Source organism: Aedes albopictus, chromosome 2 (assembly GCF_035046485.1).
Source record: "Aedes albopictus strain Foshan chromosome 2, AalbF5, whole genome shotgun sequence".
NCBI lineage: Eukaryota > Metazoa > Arthropoda > Insecta > Diptera > Culicidae > Aedes > Aedes albopictus.
Window position 1 is genome coordinate 421,644,477 of NC_085137.1, and position 6,189 is coordinate 421,650,665.

Genomic DNA, 6,189 nt, shown 5'->3' on the forward strand with positions numbered 1-6,189 from the left:
GCAGTAGGGTGGCGAACGCATTTAGACAATACAAAATGTTTTCTTGCTCACCTGTGTGGTCTGCTTTTAAAAAGATTTTTTTTTATTATTTTCCTAGTACACTTTTAATAGTTTTACCCTTCTCGATCTACTCTGTTTCATAGTTTTGATTTCGTTTTTATGTGTTTTTTCTTTATTTTTTTCACAAGCACACGAGGTCCACCGCCAGTACTTTCTTTTTCTTTCTAACAACGAGTAAAGTAATCGTTCCACTTTGATTGCTAACGGTTATGTGTGTTTATCTATGTAAGCCGATCTGAGTGTTGATTTCTTCCTTTCAACTTCGCTTTCCAATGTTATATTCTGGGGGTTACGTAACAAACTGCATGCTTCTTTAATTTTGATTCCTACAGTTTATGATTGTGGCATTACTTTATTTGTGGGTTTGTGGGAATTTCTATGGGTTTGCAATTCGTTATTTCATTGTTTTGATTCTCTGGTTACTTTTCCTCGGTAAAAAGATTTTTTTTGGTTCGGAAGCAACATCTGTTAGCTGGATTGTATGGGGAACATTTGGTAGGGCGTGAGCGAGAGTTATACAAAGTATATAGTTTAAGTGTAAGGCTGATTGTCGATTCAGTGAAAAAGTGAGTGCGTATAAATTGACATTTATAATTTGACAATATGTGTCAAGCTGTATTCTCTTATTTAAGTTTGTGAAGTCGGGCAATCGGAAAGAAAAATACCAAAAATTAGGTCAAACAAGTTCAGCAAACTCTATTTTTTTTGTGATATGATGACAACCTTCTCCTCATCTCAGTTAAAAAACTTCGGCTCCGGCTATGAGATAAGGATTGCACAGAAATGGAACCAATCGTAAAGAGTATCGTAGGTGAGAACTAAAACTTAGGGGCCGGAGGGATTACAACAGAAAAATGACTGCAAAGAAGCATACACTGAACATAAGTAAACACTGTCTTTGGCAAAGTTCTTCTTCATGAACATAAACAGCTTTGGGTATGTTCCAGGTTGTCCAAACAGGCATGCAGGTCAATGCTTCAAATTTCTTCCAATAAATGTAGTACAGATCGTATTCAATAGTCCGCCTATGAACCGCAGACATTTTAAAGTCATTCCAAGTTAGTCAAGCTATCCTGGACTTTGAAATGTCATGTCACCAAATGTAGCAGTAATAATTTTCGCAATCCTATGTTTTCCAGGATTAACTCCAGTGGCACCGTCAGAAATTCCTGTGAGGATTCTTTTAGGATTTATCCTAAGTTTTCTGGAATGTTTACTAAAAGAAGACTCTCGCAGGATCTCTAAGAATGATTTTAGCAAGATTTCATTTGAAGATTCCTCTTAGTATATGTTCAGAATGCATCCCTGTCCATGGTTTAATTTGAAAATTTCTCCAGGATTTTTCCATAGATTCTCTCAGGTATTCCCCCGGAATTTTTCCTGGGACTTCTACAGGAGTTTCTCATGGAATTTCTTAAAAGATTCATCTTGAAACTAGTCCACGGGTTTCCTCAGAAATTTCTGTTGGAGTTCCTCCTGGGATTCCTTGAGGGATTCTATAGGACATTCCTCCAAGGTTGCTGTATAAGTACATGCTTGTTTTTCTTCATGTATTTTTTCAAACAATTCTGGAGGAATACCTCCAGAAATCTTGTCAGAATTTTGTCCAGAAATTTATATGGGTTGTTTTTTTTTTCAGATATAATTTCAAACGTTTCTTAACAAGATGCAATTCTAGAGGAATTTTTTTCACAAAGATTTGGAGATTGTTTTCAGAAATTCTTCTAAGGCGTTTCTTTTGAAATTCAGATTTTTTCCAGAAACTATTCAGATTTTTTTAGATTGCAACCTGTGGAGAAAGGTTCCATAAGGTATTTTTCCATTTATTTGAGAATTTTCTTGGTAATTTATTTGGAAGTTGTGTGATAGTGGATTCATGCTAACACATTGAGCAGTCAGCAACGACGCACGCCACATCAATCCATCTGGCAAATCATACACATCTACATCGTCGTCATCCATCGAAGAACGTCAAAGTGAAAAGTCAGTGCATTCTTGCAGCTCTAAATCTAAAGTGCACAGAAGTTTATCTAGAAATTGTCAAGAGATTATTTTGGAAGTTCCTCCAGGGGTTTCTACAATAGTTCCTCCAGGTATTTTTCCAAGCATTGCTTTTGATTCAAATAAACCCTCATCTAGTTTTTTTTACAATTTATTTTTCAAACATTCTCTCAACAGCCAGCATTTTCAAAGGATTTTTCAAGATTTTTTTCTACGTATATATGCAGAGGTTTCTTCAGTTTTTCCAAATATTATATCGAAGATTTCTTCAAAACAATGTTTGTTAAATTTCCCCAAAAAACCTTATCAGAAAATATATAAAAAATTATCTGAGAATTTCTTTAGAGGTATCTCCAGCAGTTCGTCTAAGAATTCCTTCAGAAATTCAGAGATCTTCCGAAATTAAAGGAGTAATTTCTTCAAAAACTCCACCAGTACTTTCTCTGCGTCTGCTGCAGGCATTCTGAAAGATTCCTTAAAAACATCTTTGAATTTTTCAGGTATCCCTCCAAATTTTTGCAGGCATTTTTTTTCCATGGAATTACTTGTAGAGGTCCTCCAGATGTCCCTCAAGATTATTTTTTTCTAAGAAAGAAGGTATCTTAAGGTGTTTCTTCAGGCATTCTCTTTGGCATTCATGCAGGAATTGAAGAAGAAATAAGCAGGCTTGACCGAAACTCCCTCGCGAGAAAATAAGGAGCAATTTCGGCGATTTTCTGAGGAGAAAAAAAAAACTCAGAAATCACAACGCAAATCCTCACCAGCCCCGAGCGCGAGCTTGTCGTGCAGCGAGGAGTTCGTCCAACACTCATAATAATTCCTTGATGTGTTTCTCACGTCCACTCACACTCAAAAAGCTCTCGCGAGTTCCACTCCCATACAAAGAAAGACTCTCGAGCAGGGCGCAACATTTTCGAGCAGACGAGCTGAAGTTCATCGTGCGGCAATTTTCATTCACTTGCCTACATATTCATATTCGGCTGCTCGATACTCGTTTGTCAATTGACTGAAAGTCAACGAATATTTGTAAACATCTTTCAAAGTGTTAAAATGTTGATAAAATATTAACGTTTCGATTACATTTAACAGTGCACAGATCTTTCCCCATTTGATTATTGTGAAGTGTTTTTGGAAGGAATCGTAGCCACAAACGTAGGTAATTATGAAGACGTTTTTCGATCGGCTTTATATTCAATGACTACAAATTGACTGACTGTGTGAAGAGGGAGAGCGAAAATGAAATTGTTTGTTTTGAATATTCAGTGCAGAATCATTCAAATTCGTGCTGTTTTCAGTCAATGGCTATGAACATTTTGCACCCTGCTCTCGAGGCAAAATTCGCACACTCCGCAAAATCCGAAATCATCATCGGCTCTATTTTCGTTCCCCTCTTCGGAAGAGGCTCTTCCTCGCTCAATTTTTGTTGCATCTCTGTTTGGGATTTGTTCGCTCCCTCGCGACGAAGTAGAAGCAAAACACCGCTCTAGAGCATGTTGCAAAACTCTTTTGATTTTGAGAAGAATTATCAAGCCTAGAATTAAGCTCAGAAATTGCTTCAGGAGTTTTTGTCTAGTAATTCCTCCAAAAAATCCATGAATTTTTCCTCGGAGTTTCTAAAGGCATTCCCAGGAATTTTAAAGATACTTCTTGAAACAATTCTCAGATATTTCCTAAATAAATCCTTCGGGGATTTATTGAAAAATTCTTTAGTAAAGTTGTGAAATTCATGGGTATATTTCTGATGAAACTGCAACAGAAATTTTTAAATAAACCTTCTATGTATTCAACAGAAATCACTGATTAAAAATTTCTCAAAGAATTCTTGGAGAAATTCGTGAAAGATCTTTCGATGCAATCCCTGAATTAAAAAAGTGAAGAATTTCTGAAAAACTCCATGTGATTTTTTTTGAAAAAATCTATTTCTGAAATTTTGAAAGAATCTATAAATTAAAATATCTTCTCAAATAAAATAATTCCAGCAGGATTTTTTGAAAGAAATCTCTAAGGAAGCTCTTTTGACTGAATCTCTGGGAGGATATCTGAAGAAATCGTAGGGAAAATCATTAAGGTATCATAGGAGGATTTTTTAAAAGCTTTCTGGAGAAACTTCTCGGGAATTCGGTAGAATTCCAAAAAAAAAACAAATATTTAGGAATTTATAGGAAAATTCCTAGAAAAATCCTTTCATAAAATGCTCTGGGCATCTCTCATTAGAATTTTTGGTAAAATCTATGAACGAATTTCTTAAAAAAAATCCTGTAAGAACGCATAGACAAACGATGGCAAAGATCGCTAAAAAGACATTTCTGGGAAAAAAGTGAATGAATTTCTTGAAATTTTTTTTTGAAGAATCTGTGGATTGTTGGATTGCTTAAAATATCCTTCAGTCCTTAGAATTCTTCAATAAGGTTGTGCAATTTCTGGATGAACTTCTGAAGAATCCCAAGAGGAATATCTGAACAAATTCTGCAAGATTATCTAAAGGCATGAAGGAGGAGGAGATATTTCTTATGAAACTACAAGAGCAATTTCTATATAAATCTTTCTTGAAATTTCTGCAGGAATGATTGAAAAAAATCTCATAGAATTCTTGAAGATTTAAGAACTTTGGAAGAAATTCCTTTCTGAAATTCCTGAAAGATTCTCTATAAATGTAAATATCTTCTCAAATCAATTTCTAAAGTAATCCCATCAGAAAATTTTGAAAAAAAAACCGCGAATGAATTTCTGAAGCAATCTTCAAAAGAAACCCGGTGGAAATCTTAGAAAGCACTTTTGACTGAATCTCTGAAAGGATATCAGAAGAAATTCTTGGAAATTTCTTAAAGGTATCCTAGGAGGAATTTCTTAAGAACTTCATGGTGAAACTTTTGGGGAAACCATTGTTGGAATTTCAAGAAAAATTAATAAGGGATATATAGTAAAATTCCTAGAGAAATACTTTCATAAAATTCCTGGAGGATTGTGTGAAAGAATTCCTGTAGAAATCTGTGGACGAATATCTGAGAAGATACTGTAGGAACACCTGGAGAAACGCATAGATAAACAACTGCAACTGACTGGATAAATGCAATTATTCTTAGAGGAAATGCTGGATATTTTTTGGAATAATACACCGACGAATATGCAGGAATTTTTGCAGGATTTTCTGGGTGATTTCTTAAAGAAATTTTCTCGACACATTCAAGTGGGAATTTTCAATGGAATCCCTCGATCAACTCCTGAACAAATCTCTGGTGGACTCCCTGAATAAATACATGAACAAATTTCTAAAAAATCTTAAGAATGTCTGATTATATGGGAAGAAACAAACCACAGGAAGAATTTGTTAAAGAATCTTTGAAAGAATTTCTGAAGAAATCCCTGTAAAAAAATCTGAAGTAAGCACTGGAGAAATTTCCGATGATTGTTTTAAACGAATCCCTGTAAGAATATATAAAGTGATACCTGGTAGAGATTAAAAATTCTTATGAAATTTCTGAGCAAAAAAAATCCCTGGAGGAGTTTTTATAGGAATCCTTGGTATATTTTAAGACTGAATTGTGAAGGAATTAATAAATTAATTTTGGAAGAAATCCACAGACTTTTTTTTTACTTGAAGTCTTTGCACCTGTATGTGAATGAATCTCACAAGAAATTTTCGAAGGAATCCCCAGGGAAATAAAAAAATCTTGTAAGAATTTCGTAAACAGTTTGTGGAAGATATTCTGAAGAAATTCTTCGAGAAATTCTGCAGGAACTTTTAAATTTCTCGAATTTTTCGAAGTTCAGAAAAAAAGAAATCTATGGAGGATGTTTTAGGTAAACACATGGAAATTTTTCCAGGGGAATTGTTGTAGAAATTTCTGGAGGATCCTCTGACGAAGACTCTGAATAAAATTCTAGAGAAAATTCTGAAACGATCCATGGAACATGTTCTGATGAATAAAAAAAAAAAGAATCAGTGGGAGACTTTTCGAAAGGAATTGCTGGTGAATTTTCTAAAGGGATTCATTGTGCTATAACAATAGGAATTCAGGAAAGTTTTATAAAACAAGTACATTTTTTTTTCTTAATTTCTAGGGTAATCTCTAGAAAACTTCGGAAATAATTGTAAAGAAAACTAAGTTATTTCTAGAAAAATCAATG